The following is a 16,527-nucleotide window of genomic DNA, read 5'->3' on the forward strand; positions in this document are numbered from 1 at the left end:
GGAGGGCCTGGCTTGGAAGTTCGGGCTGGACTGTTCCCATTGGGTGTGGGGTCAAGACTGATTTGCATATGGCTGAGTCCCAACTGGAATGGCATGGTTAGCAAAAAAAATGATGGATTTAGGCCCAGATCTTTGTACTGGGGTGAATGTATGACATTGTTCTGCATTCAGTCCATCAATTGTTCTTTTTGTCTCAGGTCTCAGGCAATTCAGTCCTTGTGGTCTTTGAGCAGGTGAAGACTTTACAATTATAGCCAGCTAAGATACATCAGGCCTATATTTATTGTTTGTGGCTTGTTAGGACATGGATAATTATTGCTCTGTAAATTAGTTGCATCATTTCAAATGAGTATCAATCTTCAGTTGGCAGACACAGCAAATTCTCTGGGCATATATTTTGAGGTTTATAGGTATTTTGGAGGAGCACTAATCACAGAAGGGTTCACAGTGATCTAAATAATGGTGGAGCGCCACTTGGTGGGTAATTGTAATTGTGTTTATACAGCACATACTACCCCTGACGAAGCATCAAATAGCTTTTCGGTGAGTAGCACAAAACTTCGGAACCCAAAAAGGATTAGTGGTGGATTATTATAGGGAAATATGGGTTAATTTGAGTGGTGGTCATGCAATTCTGTTAGTTGGCTTGAATAGGATAATGTGGAGATAGAAGAGGGAAGAGTTTAGAAAGTGTTATGTGGGAGATCATAGTAATAAGATGAGGTGCGAGATGAGTAAAAGGAGAGATTGAGGAGGGAAGAGTCTCTAGAAAGAGATTAGTAAAATGAGGTTTGGGATGAGTGGAAGGAGGGATTCATGTGGGAAGAATTTAGAATGGGCTGTTTGGGAGATCATAGTAGTAAGATGAGGTTTGGGGTGAGCCAAGCAGGGATAGAGGAGGGAAGAGTCTAGAAAGGGTTATTTTTGATATCACATTAGTAGAATGAGGTTTGGGATGAGTCGGAGAGTGGAAGTAGAGGATGTATTGAGGGAGTTATAGAGGGAGACAGAGTAGTGCACAATAGAGAGTCTAAGTTTTTTTCTTCTTTTACAGTAGGAGTAAAGTAATAAATATGTGTATACATAACTGTAGTGTGTTTTAGTTAATTTCTGTTTCATGTAGTTGCTCTTTTATGTCTCACATCTAGTGTGGCTTATGATCAACAGTAATCATTGTTCAGCTATTAAACTTGTTGTTTTACTAATTTATGCCATGTTGTATTAAGTTATCCTAAATAGTGTTTTTATTTTATGTTTGGCTGTGTGGTCAGGGCCGGACTGGCCGTTTCCCCGGTGGACAGCCAGGTAGGGAGCCGTTTTTGTTACTGGGGGCGGGCAAATAATGCCCCCTGTAACAAAATTGTCTGAAACCGGTCCTGCAAACAGCTCGACCGCACCCCCTCTTCCCCCCTACGGGGGCCGGCCGAGCAGTGAGCCCGGCCGGTTTCGTTTCCCAGTCCTGCCCTGTGTGTGGATAGTGTATACAGCATATCTTCTTGGCATTGAGCAAACAAACACACACTCCTCCTAAAGTCAAGATCCAAGAACAGTGGCAGAGTCCGGTCTAGAAACAGCTAACTTTGTTTTCTCACTTTGTGAATATAAAACGATCTTCTATCAACTTAAGAGGCAAAGTGAGAATAATCCATGCTTGGGTGGACTGGACTGAGAATATATGACTTGTCTTTGGATTTGCCATCAGATATTTTTAATGAATGGAAAGGTCTGGTGGGCTTGTAAAATTGAATATTATTTCTAATGAACACCAGTCTCTTTGAACAGATTAACATATGATTCTATGCCTGATTGGCAACTGTTTTTAAAAGAAAAGTACCAAATGATATGATCCAATTGGCATAATTGTTGCAGCAAGCAAGCTGCCAGGATCTCAGTAGCGTACCTAGAAGATTCCAGGGAAGTGTCTAATATGCACATCGGAAATATTTGCATAGTCCCATGCAGCTTGTTCTAGTCCCACGACTGCCAGTATGGGAGAGTACAGAAAGATACAAGAACAATTCTATTCAATACACTTATGGCAAACATATCCATGCACAGGTGCACATGTTGGCTTAACACAGAGATAGTTAGTGTCCCTCGTGTACCTATGCATCCATGTGCTTCACCATTGCAGCAGGGGTGGCCCGTAATGTGGAGTAGCAGTGGGACAGGTACACACACATGTGCACTCTCTTTTACACGTGCACACACAGTCACTCACACCTATCCATTCACAGACACTCATACATACATGCACCATTCACAAGCATGTAAACCTGCACACACCCATTTAGAGCACGTGTGCACAAATATACAAACATTCATACATAAACACACGCATGTAACCAACATTTAAAAAAACGTACCAGGGCTGCAGTGATCTCGTGTGGCAGGAGGAAAGACTTGGTGATTCCTGAAAGCTTCTGTGAAGGAAAAACAGGAAGATTCCACAGCCTCCTCTCATTGGATCACCATCTCATGGGTCAGTCAATGAGAGGAGGTCTTTCTGTTACTCATTAGAGAGTGGGATGGGACAGTGAGACTAACCAATGCCACCCTACTCTGTGATGAGGCGTCACTGATGGACAGTCGGCCCTGGGCACTTCAGACCTTAAAACTGTAGCGCCCAGGTCAGAGTCCATCAGTGATCGTCACAGGTGGGAGGATCTTGCAACAATATCACACTGGTGGTTCGAACTTTCATAAGCATCTCCTACTTCAAAGCTGGCACCAGGCGTAAACCCTTATCCCCAACCCTTCAGCACACCTCTGGGCCTGTGGAAGGCTCAGAAGGACTGCTGTGTCGCTCTGCTGCTGCCCTGCTGCCTGACTGAAGGACTAGACCTGCTTTCCCCAAGTGGTTGTACCACAGTTGTGGACCTGAAGGTTCTCCGCCAGTACTGCTGTGCCCCAGCAAAACAAATGTAGCGCGGCATATAGCCTCTGACAACTCCACTCTGGAACTGCTGCATTTTGCATCCCACAGGTGCTTGCGGATCACAAGCCCCTTGTCAGTGGCATCCAAGGTGGTGACATAGGACTCTGCTTCGCAAGCCCCACAGCTTCTTCGGAACCAGCTGGTGCACAACACATCTTTGATGCAAAACTTCGCATCACAAGCCTCTCAGTGACAGCTTCCTCAACAATGATGCAGGACCTCGCATAGCCGCCTTGTACCATCCTGGAACTGCTGCTGCGTGATGCATCTCTACACCAGGAACTTACAGCGCCTCCACTGCACGACTCATCTTCAAAGCAAGACCTTGCAATGCTCCTCGACCAGGATTTAAGGGTACTCTTGTTCAGTTGTCCTAAACTTGGTCCATGTATTCAGCTTGCACTCCCTCGTGATTGGCCTGAACTTGAGACTTTGTCCCAGTCCAGCATGACCATATAACCACAGATGGTGATATTTTCACTTAATCCTTTGAAATGACATATCTTCAGTTATACTGATTGGATGTTCGTTGCATTGGTCTCAAATAATTTATTACATTTTACTCTAGGTTCTAAATTGGTGTTAGATTTTTCTTATTTTGTGTTTCTAATTAATTTCTGTTTTAAGAGCTGCAAAAATACTTTACATATTGCCTTTAGGTTAAGCCTGGCTGCTTTGTGCTAAGTTACTAGAGGGTCAAACACATACTTATTTGGGATTTGCTTCCGTTTCACCGTGACAGAGATTGTGTTTGCTGCTTGAGTACAGTTTCACCCTACTCAAACAGTATTACATTTCCAACAATACATGACCAATAAAGAAAGTGTTGTATGAATGAATAAGCACTGTGAGTCAAAGGAAGGAACTTGGTAAATGTTTCAAGTTGAGACAGAAAGTGCATTTATTTACAGCGGAATGACAATAACAGTGGAAATAAACTAGTACATCTCAGCTTAACTATGTGTTGCAGAATTTTCAAGGGGAGAAGGTGGGTGGACAAGGGAACATGAGTGTCAGAGGTGACTTCCATCTTGGAGAAGATGCTATTTATGTCAAATCTGTGGCCTAGTTAACATATTTCAGAAAAACACACTTCTACACTTCATAGGAAATTTGTTAACAAAATAATAAATATATCAAAGTATACATATGAAATCGAGTGTGAAAATGTATTTGGCACATTGTTAAAGATGCAGAACAATATATGCACATACAAATCTGTTATATTCGCCCTTTGCTTTGTGTCACGATTCATGTCGCGCGCTGTACTCGCGCTGCTCCACTTTGTGACATGTCCTGTGTTCTATCTAACGGTTGGCAGTTGCCCGTTTGATCTTGTACACGATGGTTGGGTTTTCTACTCTGCGACTTAATAAACTACCCTGAACAACACGACGCCGATGTACCGCCTCATACATTGTTTACAACATTTTTGGCGACTGCTGAAGGCGGAGGGTAACGTGAGGAAAAGTGTCTGCCGGAAAAGACGACGCGAGAAAGAAAACCCGACCGGAGGATTTATTTTAGAAGAGAAAGCGGTTTGAAAGTAAGCCTCAACGGAAGGTATGTCTCAAACTCACTCACCGTGAAGGGAAGTGTAAACAAGGCTCTCTTCTCCCAAGCGCGACGGAGCTTTAACTGTTACTCCTTAGCCCGTCGACGCAGACAACAGCGCCCCTTACTGCCATTGGTCTTAAAAGGGAAATCGTTGCTGAAGAAAAGGCAATGGGATGACTGGTGTGAGGCGTTTGAGAATTATATAATAGCCTTAGATGGTACAAAGTTTTCTGCCATCAGGAAGAAAGCTTTACTACTGGGTGCTCTAGGCAAAGAGGGTCAAAGGGTGTTTAAGTACTTGCCAAATCCGCCTCTTGACATTGATGATGTTTACAAAGATGCTCTGTTTAGACTTTATACTAGATTTGCTAAACAAGAAAATGTTGTAATGCGCAGGCACAAATTCTACACTGCTCCTCAGAGAGAAAGTGAAACTATTGATGAATTTGTTTCTAGGCTGAGGGAACTCTCTGTGAAGTGTCAATTTGGGAACATACAGGATGAGATGATTCGGGACCAATTAATTGTACAATGTTTTAGCAAGAAAACACAGGAAAAGTTGTGGGCAGCTAAAAACCCCACCCTTAATGAAGCAATTACCATTGCTAAAGTCGCTGAAGAAAGCGATAGGTGCATGAAGGAACTTAAAAGAATACAACTGGGACACACTAGTTGTCAGGAAGTTGCAAGTTTACAGGCAGATGCTTCAGAAAGCATAGCTTTAATACAAGGGAAACAAACAAATAAGGGGGGGAAACCCACAACCTCATTTAATAAAAGTGGGACAAGCAGGTTTAAACCAACCACACGGTCTTGTAATAGGTGTGGAAGCCCTTTTCATTTAGCTGATTCAAAGAGTTGTACAGCTTTGTCCAGGGATTGTTTAAAATGTGGAAAGAAAGGGCATTATGCACGAATGTGTAGAACAATTGGCTCGAGAAAGGTTGCTATGGTTGAGGGTGAAGTTACTGATGATGAAGCAGAGGTTATGATGATTACGTCTGCTGGCAACATGGAGTCAATGGAGAATGTTGTCTTATCTCGGCCTAAAGCAGATTTTGAATTGAATGGTGTTATTGTCAATTTAATGGTGGATACAGGATCGCTTTACACTATCATCCCTAAGATATTATACAATTCATCTTGCTCTGGTTCAATTTTAGTGAAATCTGACGTCACACTAAGGGGTTACCAGGGTGTGAGCATTGGTGTCCTTGGATACTTTGAGGCAAATATCAAGTTTAAAGGGAGGGCCACTCAGGGGAAGGTTTATGTGTCTCCACATGGCCCTGCCATTTTGGGGTGGTTACACCAATATGAACTTAACATAAGGGTGAACCCGAGAGCTGATCCACATGTAATGTGTATTGACGTTGAAAATGCATGTAATACAGTCCATGATAATTTAGAAACTATTCTTAAGAAGCATGAGTGTATTTTCAATGAGAAGTTGGGGGAGGCCATTGGTTACCAGCACATCATCAAAACCAAAAGAGATGTAGCACCTGTGAAACACACTGCAAGGAAGATACCCCTTTCTGCAAGAGATGAGATCAGGAAAATCATCAAACAGTTATTAGAGGATGATATAATTGAACCTGTGGAGGCCACACAGTGGTTGAGTCCAGTGGTGATCACACAGAAACCGGACAAATCCTTGCGCTTCTGTGTAGACCTGCGGAGCCTTAACAAAGCGGTGATAATGGATAGCTTTCCGCTTCCAAACATAAATGAAATTGTCCTGAGTTTGGGTGGAGGAAAGGTATTTTCAAAATTAGACCTTCGCAGCGCATACCACCAGATAAAGCTTCATCCGGACTCAAAGCAATTTACATCGTTCATCACTCCAGAGGGTACTTACCAATTTAAAATACTTCCTTTTGGCCTCTGTTCTGCAGCCAGTGCTTTCCAAAGGATCATTACGGATGTACTAAAAGACATTGAAAGGGTAGTATTTTTCCAGGACGACATCCTGATTCATGGTTTGGATGTGGGTGACCATGATGTTATTCTGGACAAAGTTCTCTCTGCTCTTTCAAGGGCTGGTTTAACATTACGCAGGGAAAAGTGTGTGTTTGCTGTTAAAGAAGTGGACTACTTAGGGTACCACGTATCTGGCCTTGGTATACAACCAAAAAAAGACCTTGTGAGCGCAATCTGTAACGTGTCTGAACCTGATGACAAAGACAAATTAAGGTCTTTTATGGGCATGGTTGAGTACTATGCGAAATTCGTAAAGAACTTTGCAGAAAAGGTTGAACCTTTGCGTATTATCATGCGGAAAGGGAAAGGTTTCACTTGGGGTGCAGATCAGCGGAATGCCTTTCTATTGATCAAACAGAACATATTAGATGCTAACATTCTGTCGAGTTTTGTGCAGTCTTATCACACAATCCTCACTGTTGATGCTAGTTCCTTTGGGATTGGTGCGGTCTTAACACAGAAAGGGGATGGCAAACAAAACACCATTGCGTTTGCGTCACGCTCTCTGAGTGAGACCGAAAGGAACTACTCGGTCATAGAGCGTGAAGCTCTTGCAGCTGCGTGGGCAACTCGGTACTTCAGGGTGTATTTATGGGGAATCACCTTCACACTCAGGACTGATCATAAGCCCCTATTGAAGGTTTTGGCCCCTGGGGGGATTAGGAACTGCTCTGGGAGATTAGCGAGACTTGCTGTTTGTATACAAGAGTTCACTTGTAGTGTAGAATATTTGCCCGGTTGGTGCAACAGTGTCTTTCTAGATTACCTGACACTAAAGAACCACCCAAGGAGTTAGTGACTGAAAATGTGGTCGCGTTTTTAGATGACTTGGAAAGTAATTTACCCAGCTCCATATCTAGGAGGGAATGGATTGAGGAAATGGGGAAAGATCCTGTTATGGCTGGCTTAGTCAAGATGTGCAAAGAAGGGGTGTCAAGGCAGAGTACTGTTTCACCTGCTCTTAGGCCTTACGTTCAGTTACAGGACGAAATTTCATTACAGGGCGAGCACATCCTTGTGCGGGGAGAGAAATATGTACCTCAGGCGTCTCTCAGACCCCGTATCATTGCGCTGGCGCATGAGGGCCATCTTGGCCAAACCCTTACTGGCAAACGTGTCAAAGCTGATTTTTGGTGGCCAGGTTTAGATGCACAGGTGAAGGGTTGGGTTGAGCAGTGCCAACCGTGCAGGGAGTCTGAAAAGAGGCTACAGGTTTGTGCTAGTAAAGATGGCATGGGGAAGATTATTGCAGACGATGGTGTATGGCAGAAGGTCTGCATTGACTTCATAGGTCCTTTTCATGATCTGACAGATGCTGAGAAATTCGCCTTGGTTTTGGTTGATTCAACTTCTAGGTGGGTTGAGGTTGCCTTCATGAAAAGCATCACTGCAGAATCCACTGTCAAGGTCCTTGATGAGATATTTCGACGTGAGGGCATTCCCTCAATGGTGTTAACGGATAATGGTACGCAGCTTACCTCTGCTATTATGGAGGAATATTTTGTTTTCCTTGGTTTGAAGCACTTGCGTACATCGCTCTACAACCCACAAGGGAATGGACTTTGTGAGCGAATAAACAGGCTTGTTAAGGGTACTATGCAGCTCGCTTTAGCGTCAGGTCGCCCTGTGCAGAAGGAGATCAAAGAAATGCTGTGGGCATACCGCACTACTGTTCATAGCAACATGTCTGTAACACCTTTTGAGCTCATGAGGGGGAGGGTGCCAGGCACTAAACTCATTCCTACTTGGCTACATGAAAAAAAAAGGGTGTGGGAGGCGACATCATGGGAAAAGCTGTCTCTTCCAAAATAGCTGAAGGGGACCTGGTAAAAGTAAAACCTGGAGGTAATCAAAGGATGTTCAACAAATTTAGGGGACCCTACCAGGTAAGGTCCGTAGTTGGCAATTATGTTAAGCTACAAAATGGCCAAACGTGGAACCTCCGCAGGGTAGCACTTTACCAAAGAAAGCTTAAGTCTGTTCCTTCAGCTCAAATTTCTAAGGATGTGGTTGCTGATAGAGTTTGCAGACCTCTTCGCTGCAAGGTTGCTCCTGCCTATTTGAAGGACTATGTGTAACTTTGACTGTTTAAGGGAGAATGTGGGGTTGAATGACTTGTTTCATTTTGTTCTGCATTCCCAAGAGCAAGTAATGTGTTCAATGATGCTTTGCTTTTTCTTGTGTTCCACCTTTTCTTTGTAAAAGGTTACTATGAGCTTTTGACTTATTTATGTTGTTGTATCCTTTTCTTTCTCTGTTTAAGGAAAGGAGATGTGTTATATTCGCCCTTTGCTTTGTGTCACGATTCATGTCGCGCGCTGTACTCGCGCTGCTCCACTTTGTGACATGTCCTGTGTTCTATCTAACGGTTGGCAGTTGCCCGTTTGATCTTGTACACGATGGTTGGGTTTTCTACTCTGCGACTTAATAAACTACCCTGAACAACACGACGCCGATGTACCGCCTCATACATTGTTTACAACAAAATCTTCTACATATGAGAGCCCTCCAGTTCCTCCATAGGGACTTCCACACCTTGGCCTGATAAGGTTTGAGGAATTCTAGGGCCTAAAGCTAACCTCAGCTGCAAGAGTGAAGTTCATGAGCACTCAGAGATTCTTTAGTAGTGTACCAAAAGGTCTCAGTATGCAAACATGGCCAGGTAGGAGGGCCTGCCTCTAAACAAGTCTCAAATAGTCTAACAGGATCAGAAACGTCTTATACGCACTCTGGGCCATTGTCTGAGACAAATGCAGCATATGAGCTTTCATAAAAGAGCATATGTACATATTATGTTTTATAGCAAGCCTAATAGAGTTGGGACACCACCATAGATAATGTCTCTCCTAAGAAAATACTCCCTGCTACGCACGTAATGGCACAGAGTATAACATCCGCCTAGAGTGAGAGTTTATAGGTGCACTGTCCGTCTTCGCAAAAAGGCATTTTTAACTGTATTCTAAAATACAAATAGTTTATAGATGATGTAAGGATGCTGATTTCAAGTTTGTATTTCTTAGGAAGTGTTGACTATTGCTTTCATACAGATAATAGGATACTTGGCCATAATTCATTCAGTAATGGCTTGAAAATGAATCCTTTCCACCTCCATCTGGCCTTCACCTAGCTGCTTACCCTCTGGCTTTTGCATAACTTGTTTCTCCCTCTTATGTCCTGTTCACTCTTTATCTACTCCGGAGAATGTTTGGCACAGCCTTTTATTTCATAAGATTTGTCAATTGTTATACTTGCTCTGTAAAACACCCAACAACCAAATGGCATTGGAGTGCTAATGAAACTGGTAAATACATAAATACTCTCTTGCTTGAGCCAGAGTGAGGCTACATTTCAGAGGCCTTCATTAGGAGCCTCTGTATATTTTTGTGTATTAGTGAGATGTTCCCTGACTTAGATCTCGGCCCTCACCAGATTTTATCATTTTTCTAGGTGATTATCAATTTGCAACGAACGTAAAGGCACAGATGTGAGAACGTGGATTATTAGCTGGGGTGGATGGCAGTCCACCACAAGCAACAATGGCACTATTCTTGAAAGGGCCATAAAAGGTTTCAGTAATTTAAACCTGAGTTCAACCCCGGGTTGCTATATTACAGAGCAGACAGGCTAAACCTAAGAAAATGTGTAGCATTCAAAAGTACCAACATAGTTAAAAAGTCAAAAACACAACACAATAAATATCCCACTCAAATGTATCAAATTAAATTTAATGAGCACAATTACTCCAAAACAACATAAATCCTTTAGGGGAACCAGAATATGAATGTTTAAAGTTTTAAATGAAAATAGTGCTAAAAAGTGCCATCTGGTTGAACTTAACTGGCACAAGGGTAAAGTTAAAGGCTAACTGCACTGGAGCGAGGGTAAGATACAAGAACCAGGTTCATCCCAGTGGAAAAGTTACATTCTGATGTCAAAAGCCTCAAGTGAAAAAGGCAGGGGGGCTGGTGTCGAGGGATGGGGCTTGATGTTGATAGAGCCTCGGCGAAGCCGGTGGTTTTAAGCATGAAAACTCCAACTGGAGAAGTTTCCGTTTTTGTGCACCAGAGGTCTTGGCGTCAATCAGCACACCTTTGAGGGTGGCACCAATGAAGCTGCAATTTTAAACCAAAGAGGTCCCACCATCAGCAGGTTCCAGTGTTGAGATACGGATGTAGCGGGAGGTATGGCAAAATCAGGCCCAGCAGCGATGAACCCTCGTCGGATGAGCTGGGCAGGTTGGTGTCCATCTCTCAATGCTTCTCCAAGAAAGCTGTTTGTAGAATGTTTCTAAGTCAAAGGATTTAGGGTTTAGGCAGGAGGAGTACAGTCTGAGACCAGGCAGAGATTCCAGGCCTCGGGAACAGTAAGTTGGGGGTCAGTACTCACTCCAACTAAAGCCACCAGCATGGTCCGGGACAGGGGAACTGCTCATCTGGCTCTTCAAGAAAAGGGGACTTTCTTGCTGCTTTTGTGTCTTGGCAACGAGTGGGACCAGGTCCAGCCCGTAGGGTCCTCCTCACTATCCTCAAGAGAAAGTCAAGTCTGTCTTCTGCCTTCCACAGGTCCTGTAGTATTCTGAAGAGGGTGCCCAGTTGTGCCACATTTATGTCTGGCACTAGCCTTTTGGTGGTGGTGAATCCTGGTCCCTCCCTAACACATAGGAAGACGCTCCAAGGGTAACCCTATGCAATTTTGCAACAGTTCCTGTGTATCATACTGCAGACAATCCCACAATGCCTCTTTCTACCTAAATCCACACAGTAGAACTTTTCTTCCCCTGTGCAGAGCTCAGTGCCTACCCTAGAGATGTAGCAAAGGAACTAAGCAACCCCTCCTCTGTAGTCACTCAACCCTAGTTCTGGGAACAGCTCCTCTCCCACTAAGATTGGTGCCTGGCTGAATAGTGAGATCAAACGAGGGGACAGGCCCAGTTGTTGCTATCAGTGCTTGCGACAGGGTAGGCCTGTTTGAAGTTAATTAAGTTCCTGAGCACTGTCAGATGGTCATCCTGTCAGAGGAACAGAACATCTCCCCACACGCAAAGCCTTTGTCTCAGCTCTGGGAGCAAGTTCACACCTATCAATCAATCAATCAAAGCATTTATATAGCGCACTACTCACCCGGAGGGTCTCAAGGCGCTTGGGGAGGGGGGTACGCTACTGCTCGAACAGCCAGGTCTTGAGCTGCTTCCTGAAGGCGAGGTGGTCTTGGGTCAGGCGGAGGTGGGTCGGGAGGGAGTTCCAAGTCTTGGCGGCCAGGTAGGAGAAGGACCTTCCTCCTGTGGTGGCTCTTCGGATGTGGGGGACGGCGGCGAGGGCGTGGCTGGTCGATCGAAGCTGACGTGTGGGAGTGTAGAAGTTGAGGCGGCTGTTGAGGTATCCTGGGCCTTGGTTGTGCAGGGCTTTGTGTGCGTGGGTGAGGAGACGGAAGGTGATTCTCTTGTTGACCAGGAGCCAGTGCAGGTCTCTCAGGTGTCCAGAAATGTGGCTGTGTCGGGGGATGTCGAGGATGAGTCTTGCTGAGGCGTTCTGGATCCGCTGGAGTCTCTTCTGGAGTTTGGCAGTGGTTCCGGCGTAGAGGGAGTTGCCGTAGTCCAGTCGACTGGTGACGAGGGCCTGGGTAACCGTCTTCCTGGTCTCGGTGGGGATCCACCGAAGATCCTACGTAGCATGCGCAGGATGTTGAAGCACGACGAGGAGACGGCGTTGACTTGTCTGGTCATGGAGAGGGAGGAGTCCAGGATGAAGCCCAGGTTGCGTGCATGGTCTGTTGGTTTGGGTGCGCTGCCCAGGGCAGGGGGCCACCAGGAGTCATCCCAGGCGGAGGGCGAGGAGCCCAGGATGAGGACCTCCGTCTTGTCCGAGTTCAGCTTCAGGCGGCTGTTCATCATCCACTTGGCTACGTCTCTCATCCCTTCGTGTAGGTTGGCTCTGGCTGTGGCAGGGTCGTTGGTGAGGGAGATGATCAGCTGGGTGTCGTCGGCGTAAGAGATGATGTTGAGGTTGTGTTGGCGTGCGATGGCCGCAAGGGGGCTCATGTAGACATTGAAGAGGGTGGGGCTGAGCGAGGAGCCTTGAGGAACGCCGCAGATGACTTCAGTGGCTTCTGATCTGAATGGGGGGAGGCGGACTCTCTGTGTCCTTCCGGCGAGGAAGGAGATGATCCATTCAAGTGCCTTCTCTTGGATTCCGACGTTGCAGAGGCGCTGCACTAGGGTGCGGTGGCAGACTGTGTCGAAAGCCGCGGAGAGGTCCAAGAGGATGAGGGCCGCTGTTTCCCCGTTGTGGAGCAGGGCTCGGATGTCATCGGTGGCTGCGATGAGGGCGGTCTCGGTGCTGTGGTTGGCCCGGAAGCCAGACTGCGAGCGGTCGAGGGATCCATTCATCTCGAGGAAGGCGGCCAGCTGCTTGTTGACGGTCTTCTCGATGACTTTGGCCGGAAACGGGAGGAGCGAGATGGGGCGGTAGTTTTTGAGTTCGTTGGGGTCCGCTGATGGTTTCTTCAGAAGAGCGCTGAGTACGGCATGCTTCCAGCTCTCTGGGAAGGTAGCGGTGTCGAAGGAGGTGTTGATGATGTCCCGCAGGTGGGGTGCGATGACAGCGTCGGCCTTGTTGAAGACGTGGTGCGGGCAGGGGTCGGTTGGAGATCCGGAGTGGATGGAGTTCATCGTGCGTCGGGTTTCTTCGGTGTTGATCGGGCTCCAGGCGCGGAGGGTGGTGGTGGGGGGTGCAGGTCCAGTCATGGGGTGCGTTGGCTGTGTGGTGAAGCTGTTGTGTATGTCTGCGATCTTGTTGTGGAAGTAGGAGGCGAGGGAGTTGCAGAGGTCCTGTGATGGGGTGATGTCGTTGTTTCCAGCGTTGGGGTTGGAGAGCTCCTTGACGATGTTGAAGAGTTCCTTGCTGTTGTGTGCGTTGTTGTCCAGTCGCTCCTTGAATGCGGTTTTCTTGGTGGTATGGATCAGTTGGTGGTGTTCTCGAGTGGCGATCTTGAGGGTGGTCATGTTGTCTGGTGTTGGGTCTCTGCGCCAGGCTCTCTCGAGGGCTCGGCAGTTCTTCTTGGAGCTTGAGTTCGTCGGTGAACCATGGTGCTTTCTTACTGCCGGGTCTGCAAGGCGGGGTCCTCAGAGGGGCGAGGTCGTCTGCGCAGTTGCTGATCCACTTCGTGAGGTTGTTGGCGGCCTGGCTGGGGTTCGTTGAGCTGGCGGGGGGGTCCTGGCTCAGGGATGCGGCGAGTTGGTCGGCTGTGATCTTGTTTCAGCTTCTGCGTGCCACCTGTTGCTGGTGGTGGTGGACCGTGTTCTTTCTGAATCTGAAGTGGACGCAGCTGTGGTCCGTCCAGTAGAGTCCGGTAGCGTGGCTGAAGACGATGTCCTTGCTGGATGAGAAGACGGGGTCGAGTGTGTGTCCGGCGTAGTGGGTGGGGGTGGTCACCAGCTGCTTGAAACCGAGGTTGGCGAGGTTGTCCAGCAGGGTGGTGGTGTTGCGGTCGTTGTTGTTTTCCAGGTGGAAGTTGAGGTCCCCGAGGAGGATGTAGTCAGCAGAGGGGAGGGCGTGCGGGCTGATGAAGTCGGCGATGTCTTTGCTGAATTTTGTGCGTGGTCCCGGGGGTCTGTAGATGAGGGTGCCTCTGAGGGTGGTCTTGGGGTCGGTGTGGATCTGGAAGTGCAGGTGTTTGGCGGCTGCGAGGGTGTCATCGGAGTTGGTCGTGATGCGGATGGTGTTCCTGTGGATGATGGCGATGCCTCCTCCGGTCTGGTTGCCGCGGTCCCTCCGGGTGATCTTGTATCCGTCCGGGATGGCGATGGCGATGTCGGGTGCTGAGGAGGTGTTCATCCAGGTTTCCGTGAGGAAGGCGACGTCTGGTGATGTTGTGTCGAGCAGGTTCCAGAGCTCTACGGCGTGTCTGTGGATGGAGCGGGTGTCGAGCAGGATGCACTTCAGGTGGTTGCTGCTGGTGCTCGGCTTGGTGGGTGCGGGTGCAGTGCCGGTCCGGATGCAGGAGAACTTGCAGGAGTGGCAGCCGAAGGGTCCGTGGGTGCGTCTCGGGGTGGCTCGGTAGCATCCGGGGATCCGGTCGGCGTTGAGTGCGTAGAGTTCGGTGGCATCGTAGGTCCGGCGGGTGGGCTGGTGTCTGCGGGGGCCAGGGGTCCAGGCGCTGGGCGTGGGCCAGGCGCGGACGGGCGCAGACGGGCTTACCTTTGGCACGCCTTCGGCGCACAATCGGCGCGCCCATTGCGCGTCAACGCTGCGCGTACGCGCGGTCACCATTTATGGCGAAGTGCGAGGGAGGGAGGAGCAGCTGGGAGGCGGGAGCGGGGAGGGTACAGAAGGAAAAGGGGGCGTGGACGCTCTCACGGCGGTGGGAAGCGGGGAGCGGGGCGGGTGGGCACAAGGGGCAACTACAGGGAAAACAGCACAGGGGGCCACACAAAAGCAGAGGATAGGGACAAAACAGCTAGATTACACCAATAGGAACAGAGTATTCACAGATGACAACAGCGTTGTCGCAGGAGACCACACAGAACGACGGCGGGGGGCGGGGTCAGCAGGCAGGCTCAGCGAGGCTGAGGGCAGTGGCAGGCGGGAAGCACACGCTACAGCTGGTGGCCGTGTGGCGCGGGGGTGTCCTGAGAACAGGTCACACTCCCCTGCACTGCGCGGTCGCCATTTATGGCCAAGTGCGAGGGAGGGAGGAGCAGCTGGGAGGCGGGAGCGGGGAGGGTACAGAAGGAAAAGGGGGCGTGGCCGCTCTCACAGGGGCGGGAAGTGGGGAGCGGGGCGGGTGGGCACAGGGGGCAACTACAGGGAAAACAGCACAGGGGGCCACACAAAAGCAGAGGATAGGGACAAAACAGCTAGATTACACCAAAAGGAACAGAGTTGTCACAGATGACAACAGCGTTGTCGCAGGAGACCACACAGAACGACGGCGGGGGGCGGGGTCAGCAGGCAGGCTCAGCGAGGCTGAGGGCAGCGGCAGGCGGGAAGCACATGCTACAGCTGGTGGCCGTGCGGCGCGGGGGTGTCCTGAGAACAGGTCACACTCACCTGCGCCACGCGGTCGCCATTTATGGCCAAGTGCGAGGGAGGGAGGAGCAGCTGGGAGGCGGGAGCGGGGAGGGTACAGAAGGAAAAGGGGGCGTGGCCGCTCTCACGGCGGCGGGAAGCGGGGAGCGGGGCGGGTGGGCACAGGGGGCAACTACAGGGAAAACAGCACAGGGGGCCACACAAAAGCAGAGGATAGGGACAAAACAGCTAGATTACACCAAAAGGAACAGAGTATTCACAGATGACAACAGCGTTGTCGCAGGAGACCACACAGAACGACGGCGGGGGGCGGGGTCAGCAGGCAGGCTCAGCGAGGCTGAGGGCAGCGGCAGGCGGGAAGCACACGCTACAGCTGGTGGCCGTGCGGCGCGGGGGTGTCCTGAGAACAGGACACCTCATCAAAGGGTCTATTTAGCTCCTGAGTGGCAGTTGGAAGCTCATAAAATTGGCTTCTAGAGGCTTAAGGCAGGTAAAGGATGGCTTTTTAAAGAGCCTTTTGTAAAATATGTAGGACAAATCCAACTTTGCGAATGAATTTGGCTTGTAAAAACTATGTTTTAAAACAGTCCAACTGTGACCTTTGTATCTGGTTCTTAAGTGGATATAACACTATTTAATTGTAATATTATATCACAATACTTTCCTATGCATCAACTAACTGAGGTTCCGTGAAAATCGTTACGGTGTTTTGGGCATTGCCGAATATGGACGAGTTTGGTATCTATGAACCGTAAATGGCGAGTTCGGTAAATGTACGCGTTTTCACTACACTACCTGACTTGGTTCGCCTTATTTACATGTTTCTACATCTGAACCCTTGGGTTCCATTTTAGATACGGCATCCATTTTGTTTCTTGCCCTCACGTAGTCAGTGAACAGGCAACTGTCCGCATCGTGACCTGTTAGTTCCCAAGCCATACGGAAGACGCATATTCCTTTCATGCGTCTTTATGACCGGAGGAATGACACTGCAGAGGCAAATGGCTCAGCTTGAGGGTAATC

The sequence above is a fragment of the Lissotriton helveticus genome, chromosome 2_1 (genome assembly GCF_964261635.1).
Source record: "Lissotriton helveticus chromosome 2_1, aLisHel1.1, whole genome shotgun sequence".
In the NCBI taxonomy this organism is placed as follows: domain Eukaryota; kingdom Metazoa; phylum Chordata; class Amphibia; order Caudata; family Salamandridae; genus Lissotriton; species Lissotriton helveticus.